Genomic DNA, 12,005 nt, shown 5'->3' on the forward strand with positions numbered 1-12,005 from the left:
CATTTCTGTAACATTATGCCAAACATGATATTGATTATGGAAAAGGGGAAGTAGAATGAAAAGAAGTCTTAGAAGATTTAATTCTATATTTTAAGGTGCATTTACACAAAATATCTGACAGTCTAAAACCAATGGTTAAATTTCCAGGTAAAGCGTGTCAGTATCGTAAAATGGTGACTCTCAAATTCTCTCTGATATTATTCAGCTTTTTAATTCATATAAAGGAGATTCACCTGGCTATTTAAACCAGGTGACTTTTTTTTTTTCTCAAAATAAGAACCCTTAACAGGTGGTCCTATACCTTTGCCACTTTGGAGAAAAAATAATACTTTTCCCCTGCAGATTTTCACTAGTATCATGGGAAAATATTGAGCAGTATTATTTTACAAATTCTCTAGATAGGAAAGTTGTAACTAGAATACTTTAGAAAAATTTCCCACCCTTGAAATTGAGATTGTTATAAGATTTAATTTTTCATTGGTTATTTTATTAAAATGATATTTTAAAATGTATAATATTCTGCAAAAGCTGAGTGAAGACATTTCATAAATTATTATTTAATGTTAATTAGAAGCCATATATTTTTGGAGCTGTTTCTTCATAAACCAGTGCTAATCAATAAGATTTTAAAAATATACTAAGTATAAATTATAAATAGATAGAAATGTTCCTGCCATTATCTACAGTTTCTGTATTCTGAAAGGTCTGTACTACATTAATATACTAGAAACAAAATAAAAATTCAGAAGAAAATATTTTAGAGAAAGTATCAGCTTTGGGTTCAACAAGCATTTACTGATTATCTCTTATGTGCAAGTGACTGTATTAAGCACTGGGGAAATAAAAATAAACATGGTCTCTGCTTATAAGGTATACATGATTAATTCATTAGGATAAATATGAATAAAAACAATTATAGCCCAGGGAGATAAAGCACTAATAGATTCATAAACAAAGTGTCAACTGCTAGTGCTCAGTTTTCCTCCCACAAAATGAGCATAAATAAATCTTGAATTCAAAACAGGAGGTATAAGATAATGAAGTCCTTAACAGAGTATTTTGACTTTCTTGAATGCCAGAGCCGTTACTTTATTACATCTTTACTTTCCCTCCCTGGATAGTTAGCTCGGCTGGTTAGCATAGCAGCCATTCATTCTTCATGCATTTATTCGTTTATTCAATCAAGAAATATTTATTGAGCATTTATTATGAGCCAAGCCCTGTGATGGGCACTGGGAACACAATAGTGAAGAAGATAGCCACAGACCAATAGTCTAACAGAATAGTAATGAAAAAAGATCATTGACTGAATCACCCTAAGAACCTTTCCTGCTCTATAGCTACAGATTGACCCCCTTAGTCAGAAAAGTGAACTAGAAAAGAAGCTCAAAGAACATGCTCAATTGATGATCAGCCAATAGCATCATTTATATATATAAAGCTTGCAACTCATCATTATCCCTTATATTTTGAAGTAGCATTCTAGTTTTTTGCCTTATTTTTCTAACATTCTCAACTACAAAATATGAAGACTTGAGGAGAAATGATTACAAGAGTGGAGCATATTTAACTATAAATCACTTAAAACTTTGTGGCATTCTCATTAAATTCCAGTAGAACAGTCTTGGAATTGAATATTTAAATCTAATTTTGTTTTTGGATACACAAACTGATAATTTTGCTTGTGCAATCTCATAAGCATATCATAAACTAAGAAATATGTTTTAAACTGTCTCCCACGCTCTTTTTTACTCAATCAACTGAAAACTAAGTAGACTAGAAAATGATGTCTCTAAAGGTGGTTTGATTAAATAGGAATCTGATTTTTATAGCTTATAGACATAAATAAGCAGCTGAAAACTGCTTTTCATATCAGTGAAAAGTATTGTTAAAATAATTACTCTTGTATAAAAGAATTCAGATAACTTTGCCAAGAGAAATGCTGTAGGTCTTCAAGATTCTTTCATAATAAATGGAAAACAACAACAAAATAACTTGGAACACTCCTATAATTAGTTGCAGTAGCTTTTAAAGAGATGTTACTTTATCCAGATCCTATTCTTTGTTTAAATTTTGTTTGACAAGCATTTTTATAAATGATTAGAGGAGGTGGTTTCTGTTTCATTAATGAAGCTGATAATGGTTAAATACTAAAGTGGGGTAAACAGTTCAAAACCAGATCAAGAATGAAAAGCCAATTATGTAGAAATGATCCAGCTGTACTAAATATGATTTCCTTTTACTATTAAAAACCTCAAAAATGTTTTGAAGCACTTGAGGAAAAAAAACCAACCAAACCACCTACCTTGTAACTTTATTTCTTACTGTTTTGTTTAGAATTGAAAGCCACATCTAGTTTAGTTTTCAAATCCAGTGAAACAGCTCCAAAAACACAAAATGGAATTTACTTGATCTTACCATGAAATGAAAATCAGTGCAACTTTAAGAGACAACCTTTCTGTTTGCTTAATATGAACCTCAACTATAGAGCCAGGCCTTTCTTGTTATTAAACAAGGTGAGGTGTGGTTCATGTGAGGTGAGGTTCATGTAACATAAAATTAACCATTTTAAAGTGAACATTCCAGTTGTATTTAGTACATTCAATGCTGTGCAGCTACCACCTCTATCTAGTTCCAAATCATTTTCCTCACCCCAAAAGGAAAGCCCATGGCCATTGAACTATTACTTCCGATTCACCCCACCCCCAGCTGCTGGCAACTACCACTGTGTGTTCTGTCTCTATGGATTTACCTATTCTGGATATTTCATACAAATGGAAACATACAATATGTGACCTTTTGTGTTTACTTTCATTCACTTAATAATGTTTTTGAGGTTCATCTATGTTGTAGCATATATCAGTATTTCATTTCTTTTTATGGCTTAATATTTCATTGCACGTTTATTTTTAATTATTTATTAATTTGTTTGTTTGTTTGTTTATTTTGTGCACCAGGCAGCATGCGGAACTTCCCCAACCAGGGATGGAACCCGTGCTCCCTGCAGTGGAAGTGCAGAGTCTTGACTACTGGACCACCAGGGAAGTCCTCATTGCGTGTTTACACCACAATTTATTTATCCTTTCAACTACTGGTGGACATTTACATTGTTTACATTTTTGGCTCAAATGAATAGTGATGATGTGAACATGTATTTATTTGAGTATTTGTTTTCAATTCTTTTGGTTATGTACTTAGGAGTAGAATTACTTGGTCATGTAGTAATGCTATGTTTAACTTTTTGAGGAATCACCAAATGATTTTCCACAACACTGAATCATTTTACATTCCTATCAGCAATGTAGGAGGGTTCTGGTTTCTCCACCTGCTTGCCAACACTTATTTTCTGTTTTTTAAAAAAATCATTATAGCTACCCTAGGGGTTGTGATGAGGTACCTCATTATGGTTTTGATTTGCATTTCCATGGTGATTAATGAAGTTCAGTATCCTCTCATGTGTTTCTTGGCCATTTGTACATCTTCTTTGGGGAAATGTCTAATCAAGTCCTTTGCCCATTTTTTAGCTGAATTTTTTCTTTTTGTTATTGATTTGTAAGAGTTCTTTATATACTCTGGATACTAGACCATTAACAGATATACGATTTGCAAATGTTTTCTACTATTCCATAGATTTTCTTTTCACCTTCTTGGTAATTTTCTTTGAGGCACAAAAATCTTTAATTCTGGTGAAGTCCAATTTATCTATATTTCTTTTGTTATGCATATTTTTGGTGTCATGTCTAAGAAACCATTTTTAAATCCAAGATCATGACAATTTACTCCTATGTTTTCTTGTAAGAGTTTTATGGTTTAGCTCTTGATATTTAGGTCATGGGCCCATTCTGAGTTAATTTTTTGATATGGTGTGAGGTAGGGGTCCAACTTCATACTTTTGCAGGTGGATATTGAGATGTCCCAGCACTATTTGTTGAAGAGACTATTCTATCACCATTGAATGGTATTGGCACCCTGTCAAAAATCATAGATGTATGGCTTAAAGACTGGCTTTTAAATTCCTTCAAAACCAAGTGGACATTTCCATCTTACCACAGTGATTCTTAAAAATTTGATTCCAGACTAATGGGAGTGTGAGGATTTTCCAGGTGTTAGATATTCTGGACTCCAGGTTTAGTCCTTATAGTAGGATGTGGTAGTGAAGAATTCTATAGTGGAAAGAGCATTCACTCTAGGCTGCCTAGTGTTTGATCACACCTCTGCCTTTACTTGTCATTGACCTCAGGCAAATAATATTATCTGCTTTTATAGGACAATGTCTAGAAGTTCCTTAGTTGAATTAATCATTTTGGTGCTCATCATTGGTATGTTGCCAAAAAAATGCAGTTATGCTTCTGAGCATTGTTCTTTTACTGCTATGACAACTGGTGGGGAAGGGGGTCCACTGGATCTTTTCTCCATGATAAAGGGTCTTGTACAAGAAAGAAGTTTGGTGTTTACTTTTTGATTGTACATGCTGTTCCCGCCATATACCTTCTACTTAGTGGTGTGGACTCATACTAACTTATGAAAGCCAATTGTGTGCATCTCTTTCTAACTCTGCGTTCATGGTGACATCACGTTGAGAGCTTAAAATTGGCCATGCTAGGAGTATATACACCAGGGAAATTACTGAATGCTACAAATCAAGTTTGTTTGTTTTTTTTCCAGTGAGCTGGCTCACTAGCTCATTGCTGCTTCCACTCCTGCCTTGCCTTATTAATTTTTAATAACTCTTCAAGACTCAGGTTAAGTGAAATCTCACTCCAGAAGTCTTCACTTACTTCCTCAGGTCAAGTGTACCTCCTCTCTTCTTTCATAGAAACTAGTGCATAATTTTATTGCCTTTTCAAGGACATTTGTGAGAATCAAATTCTACATCAGGATTCAATCCTAGAAGCAGAACCAGGGATTTTAAGGGATTTATTACAGGGAATAAGTTGATGCAATTGTGGAGGCTGGCTAGGCGAGTCTAAAGTCCAGGTGATCAGGAAGGGAAGATCACAAGCAGGCTAGAACCTATGGGCATGAGTGTTTTGCAGTCTTCCTTTTCATTCTCTTTCCTCCCTGCATCATTAGTCTCGCCTCTCCTCACAATGATCATTCTCATCATCTTACAAACATAGCCTACTACTTCATGTTAAAAACAACAACGACAATAAAATAAAACAAAAATTATCTCTGGACCTTATAACCCAATCTAGATACCATCCTACTTCTCTGCTCCTCTTCGCAGCTAAACTTCTGGCCAAATGAATAGAAAATGTTTCTATTCATTGCATTTTGCTACCTCGCCTCCCATTAGCTCTTCGGTCCCCTGTAATCTGGTTTCAGTGTCACCACACCATTAAAGCTGTTGTTGTCGAGGTCATCATGGCAGGCACTTTTGATTGCTTAAACCATCCATCCTCAACCCCTCTTTCTTTTGCCCATTTTCACTGTAGAGGCTAGAAAACTTAAATTCTCACCTTCCCGGAGTTTCCCTTGCAGTTCAGGATGGCTGTGTTACATAGTTCTGACTAATGAGATGCAAAATAATTCCGAGGGAAGGGAAAGTTTTTCTACTCTTGATAAAGGGGCATATGTTGCTGGCACCACACCTTTGCTTTCTTTTCCCCCTGTCTTGTACATGAGTCCAGAACAATGAGAACAACCCACTTTCCAGCCATGAGAGACAGTCCAAGGGAATCACAAAGCAGCAAGCTCTGAGAATTGGCTCCCTAATGCCTTTAGCTGCTTACATCCAGGCTTTTTGTTGTGTGGGAAAAATAGCAGATTCCTATTTGGGGTTTAAATGGATTTTTTGTTTCTTGACTCTGAAATCAGTTCTAATTAATTCAATCATCAATTACTTTCATGCTGCTAAATTCAGTGGAAAATTTTTTTTCTTTATCTTATTTAGCTTCTCTCAGTAGCATTCTATACTATAGAATACCTTCTCCATGAAACACATATCTCCCTTTATTTCTTTGATGCCTCTTTCTTGGTTTCTCTCTTACCTTTTTAGCTACTCAATCTATTTTGTGAGTTCACTTTTCCCAAAGCAATACTTAAATATTGGAGTTCCTCAAGGCTGTGTCCAAATACTTTTTTTCTTCCTAGGTGATCTTATATAGTTCAACAGCTTTAAATGCTATCAATATCTTGACAACTTCCAGATTACTACCTCCAGCACTGACTTCTCTAAATTCCAGCCTCATGTATCTAATTCTTTGCTTGACATTCTAGATACTTCACATACATTTTAATCTCACCATGTCCAAAGTTGAACTATCGCTTTCCCTTAAAAATCCATGTCTCTTCCGCTCTTACACATCCTAGCAAACTGTAATATAATCTGTCAACCAGAAACATGGGAGTAATCCATTATTCCTTATTCTCCATCATCCCTAATGTGGCAGGTACTCTGGGTTGGCTCACTTAGCGCCCATTGCAATAAACTTCTCCCTGCTTTTCTCTACTTCAGAGACTGGAAAATAAAATATTCATTTCCTAGCCTCCCTTGCAGCTGAGTGGCCAGTGACATAGTTTTAATCAAGGAGATATAGATGGATGTTTCTGGAAGTGCTTAACTTTCTGAATAAAGTCTCACTAAAGGAAAAGTTTTGCAATTCTATCTTTCTTACTGGAACTCATCTGTGGTACCTAGAAGTACAACATCCATTTGTGACCATATGGTTCCAAGTCATATGTTGATGATGAAGGAGCAAAGAATAAAAGGATCTTGAGACATTGATGACATCAGTAGAACTGCTAACACTCAGACTTATTTTTGTATGGGGGAAGAAAACCTCTACTTAAGTCATTGTAGTAGGGTTTTCTGCTATTTGTAGCCAAATGCAATTTCTGACTAACCGTCCAATCCATTAGCAAGTCCTACAGATTATACAGCAAAATATATCTTGAATCTGCCCTCTTATCTCCTAGTCCATATCACTACCATCATCTTAGTCTAGGCTACCATCATCTCTCACCTGGGGTACTGTGATAGTCACCTTACTGGTTACCTCATTTATTTTCTTGCTCTCCTCCCATGTACCATCAAAATTATATGAAAATAAAATTCACTCATACAGTAGTTTAGTTAGGAATAGAGAATTACCTCCACTTGATAAAGAGCATCTATAAAAATCTTAGCTAACATCACACTTAATGATGAAAAACTGAATGCTTTCTCCCTAAGATTGGAACAAAGGTAAGGATGTCTGCTTTCACCACTCTTATCGAACATAGTACTGGAAGTTCTAGACATTTTAATAAGTGAAGAAAAAGAAATAAAAGGCATACAGATGGGAAAGGAAAAAATAAAACTATTTCTACTTGCAGATGACATGACTGTCTACACAGAAAATTCCAAGGAATAGAAAAATCACTTTAGAGCTAATAAGTAAGTTCAGCAAGGTTGCAAGATACAAGATCAACAGAAAAATGCAATTATATGTCTATAAACCAGCAATGAAGTAACTAAAATGAAAAACAATACCATTTAAAATCACTCCAAAGAAAATGAAGTACTTAGGTATTTACTTAGCAAAACATGTACAGAATTTGTATGCTGAAATTTATGATGAAAGAAATCAAAGACCACCTAAATAAATGAAGAGATATACCATGCTCATGGGTTGGAAGGCTTAACATAGTAAAGATGTCAATTCTCTTCAAACTGATCAATAAGTTTAAAACAATTCTTATAAAAATCCCAACAATTTTTTTTGGTAGAAATAGACAAGCTTATTTTGAAATTTATATGAAAAAGCACAGGTCCTAGAATAACTAAGACAATCTTGACAAAGAAGGATAAAGTGGGAAGATCCCTCCACTAAACATTAAGTCTTTCTAGTTAGCTACAGCAGTCAAAATGGTGTGGTATGGTAGTTGTGGAGAGATAGACACATAAATCAATTGACAGAATAGAGAACCCCAAAATATACCCACACAGGTATGCCCAACTGAATTTTGACAAGGTGCAAAAGCAATTCAACAGAGGAAGGATCACTTTTTCAACAAACAGTGCTGGAGCAATTGAACATCCATAAACAAAAACAAAACAAAACAAAACCTTAACTTAAACTTCACATCTTATAAAAATATTAACTAACAATGAATCCTAGAGTTAAATGTAAACCTTAAAATATGAAACTTTTAGAAAACTATATAGAAGAAAATCTTTGGGATCTAGAGCTAGGTGAAGAGTTCTTAGACTTAACAGTATAAGTACAATCTGTAAAAGGATAAATTGATAAATTATCCTTCATCAAAATTAAAAACTTTTGCTCTGCAAAACTGGACAGCTACATGTAAAAGAATGAAATTAGACCACTTCCTAACACCGCACACAAAAATAAACTCAAAATGGATTAAAGGCCTAAATGTAAAGCCAGACACTATAAAATTTTTAGAGGAAAACATAGGAGGAACACTCTCTGACATAAATTACAAGATCCTTTTTGACCCACCTCTTAGAGAAATGGAAATAAAAACAAAAATAAACAAATGGGACCTAATGAAACATAAAAGCTTTTGCACAGCAAAGGAAACCATAAACACGATGAAAAGACAACCCTCAGAATGGCAGAAAATATTTGCAAATGAAGCAACTGACAAAGGATTAATCTCCAAAATATACAAGCAGCTCATGCAGCTCAATATCAAAAAAACAAACAACCCAATCCAAAAATGGGCAGAAGACCTAAATAGACATTTCTCCAAAGAAGATATATAGATTGACAACAAACACATGAAAGGATGCTCAACATCACTAATTCTTAGAGAAATGCAAATCAGAACTACAATGAGGTATCACCTCACACCGGTCAGAATGGCCATCATCAAAAATCTACAAACAACAAATGCTGGAGAGGGTGTGGAGAAAAGGGAACCCTCTTGCACTGTTGGTGGGAATGTAAATTGATAGAGCCACTATGGAGAACAGTATGGAGGTTCCTTAAAAAACTAAAAATAGAACTACCATACGACCCAGCAATCCCACTACTGGGCATATACCCTGAGAAAACCATAATTCAAAAAGAGTCATGTACCACAATGTTCATTGCAGCAATATTTACAATAGCCAGGACATGGAAGCAACCCAAGTGTCCATTGACAGATGAATGGATAAAGAAGATGTGGCACATATATGCAATGGAATATTACTCAGCCATAAAAAGAAACGAAATTGAGTTATTTGTAGTGAGGTGGATGGACCTAGAGTCTGTCACACAGAGTGAAATAAGTCAGAAAGAGAAAAACAAATACTGTATGCTAACACATATATATGGAATCTAAAAAAAAAAAAAAAAAAGGTTCTGAGGAACCTAGGGACAGGACAGGAATAAAGACACAGACTTAGAGAATGGACTTGAGGATGTGGGGAGGGGGAAGGGTAAGCTGGAACGAAGTGAGAGAGTGGCATGGACATATATACACTGACAAATGTAAAATAGATAGCTAGTGGGAAGCAGCCGCATAGCACAGGGAGATCAGCTCGGTGCTTTGCAACCACCTAGAGGGGTGGAATAGGGAGGGTGGGAGGGAGACGCAAGAGGGAGGGGATATGGGGATATATGTATATGTATAGCTGATTCACTTTGTTATACAGCAGAAACTAACACAACAATGTAAATCAATTATACTCCAATAAAGATGTTAAATAAACAAAACAAAACAAAACCAAAAAAAGGCCAAAAAAACTTTTGCTCTGCAAAAGACCCTGTAAAGAGGATGCAAAGACACACTACAGATTAGGAGAAATGTTTGCAAACCACATATGCAACAAAAGACTAGTATCTAAAATATATAAACAACCCTCAAAACTCAACAATAAGAAGATAAACAATTCAATTAGAAAATGGGGAAAAGACACGAACAGACATTTCCCCAAAGAGGATATATAGATGGCAAAAAAAAAATGTGAGAAGATGTTCAGGGGACTTCCCTGGTGGTCCAGTGGTAAAGAATCCGCCTTCCAATGCAAGGGACGCAGGTTTGATCCCTGGTTGGTAAACTAAGATCCCACATGCCGTGGGGCAAGTAAGCCCACGTGCCGCAACTACTGAGCTTGCGTGCCTCAACGAGAGAGCCCGCATGCCGCAAACTACAGAGCCCACGTGCCACGACTACAGAGGAGACCGAGTGCTGCAACTAGAGAGAAACCTGAGCGCTGCAACGAAGAGACCACGTGCCGTAACGAAAAGATCCTGCATGCCTCAACAAAGATCCCGTGTGCCACAACTAAGACCCAACGCAGCCAAAAAAAAAAAAAGGAAAATAAATAAATAAATATTAAAAAAAAGATGTTCAGTATGATTAGCCACGAGGGAAACACGAATGAAAACCACAAGATATCACTACACATCTATCAGAAAGGCTAAAATTAAAAATAGTGACAATATCAAATTCTGGAAGAGACGGAGAGAAATTGATTCACTCATACATTGCTAGTAGAAATATAAAATTATACAGTTATTTGGGAAAAGTTTGGCAGTTTCTGATAAAATACACAATTATCATAAAACTAGAAATTATACTTTTGGGCATTTACTCCAGAGAAATGAAAACTTATGTTCACACATAAATCTGTACATGAGTGTTCATAGCAACTTTATTTGCAATAGCAGAAAATGGAATTAACCCATGTGCCCTTCCAAGGGTATTTAATACTTAAACTGTGGTCCGCCCATAACCATAGACTACTACTCAGCAATGAAAATGAGTGGTTTGTTGATATACACAACAACTTGGATTAACCTCCAGGGAATTATGCTGAGGAAAAACAGCCAATCATAAAAGGTTACACAATGTATGATCAATTGTATAACATTTTGAAAAGGCAAATTTTTAGAAATGGAGGACAAATTAGTGGTTGCCAGAGGTTAGGAATGGGGAGACGGAAGAAGGAGGTGAGTGTGGTTAAAACAGGGTGACCTGAGGGATTCTGATATGGGAACTATTCAGTATCTTGACTCTGTGATGGCTACATGAACCTACAGGTGATAAATTGTACAGAATTTAATTCACATACATAAATAAACAGAGGTAAAATTGGGGAACTCTGAATAAGGTGGTTTTTATCAATGTCCATGTACTGGTTGTGATATTGTACCACAATTTTGCAAAATGTTACCATTGGGGGAAACTAGATTAAGCACATGATCTCTCTGTATTATTTCTTAAAACTGCAAGTTAATCTACAATGATCTCAATCAGAATGTCAATTAAAAAAAATAACAAAATAAAGCAAAACAAAAAATATACTTCAGATTATGTGTCTTTTCTGCTTAAAATCCTTTAATGATTTCCTGTTATACCCAGAATAAAATTCAGACCTCTCTAAGGCTCTTACAATCTGGTTTTATTTTCTCTCCAGTCTCATCTTGTTCTATTCCTGTCTTCTGTCACCATTCACCACACTGACCTTCTTTTGGTGTTACACAAGCCAACACAGAACGGTGTGCTGTTCCTTCTAAAACATTCATCCCTCAGCTCTTCCTGTGGCTGGCTTTTCGTCATCCTTTAGGCCTTGTCTTGGATGTCACTTTCTCATAGAGCCTTCCCTAATGATGCTCCTAATTATACAGCAAACAAGTGGGTTAGATTTGTAACTCTTTAGATTATTTGTTACTGATAATGTAATGATAATATTTATTTTAAATGACATGTATCTATAAATATAGGCCACCTGTGTATTGAGTGACAGTATAAAAAGAATAAATTTCAAGAAATTTCCTCATTTATGCATATTAAGGGATATCAGTGAACCATGTGATTACAAGTAGAATGCTCGGTTGACAGTAGCCTGTGTAAAATTTGAAAAATATAAATCTGCTTTCCTTATTTTAAAATATCAAGATATATTTGCACATATCTTTAAGTACCTTGGAATGAGCACTATGCTAATGCCACAGTAAGTCTAGAGTATTATTATAAACCGGGGAAGTACATGTGAAAATTTGTAGCTGTAAAGTTCTGGATGAATCTGTTTTTTTTTTTTTTTTTTTTTGGCTGCGGCCACA

Source organism: Eschrichtius robustus, chromosome 3 (assembly GCF_028021215.1).
Source record: "Eschrichtius robustus isolate mEscRob2 chromosome 3, mEscRob2.pri, whole genome shotgun sequence".
NCBI lineage: Eukaryota > Metazoa > Chordata > Mammalia > Artiodactyla > Eschrichtiidae > Eschrichtius > Eschrichtius robustus.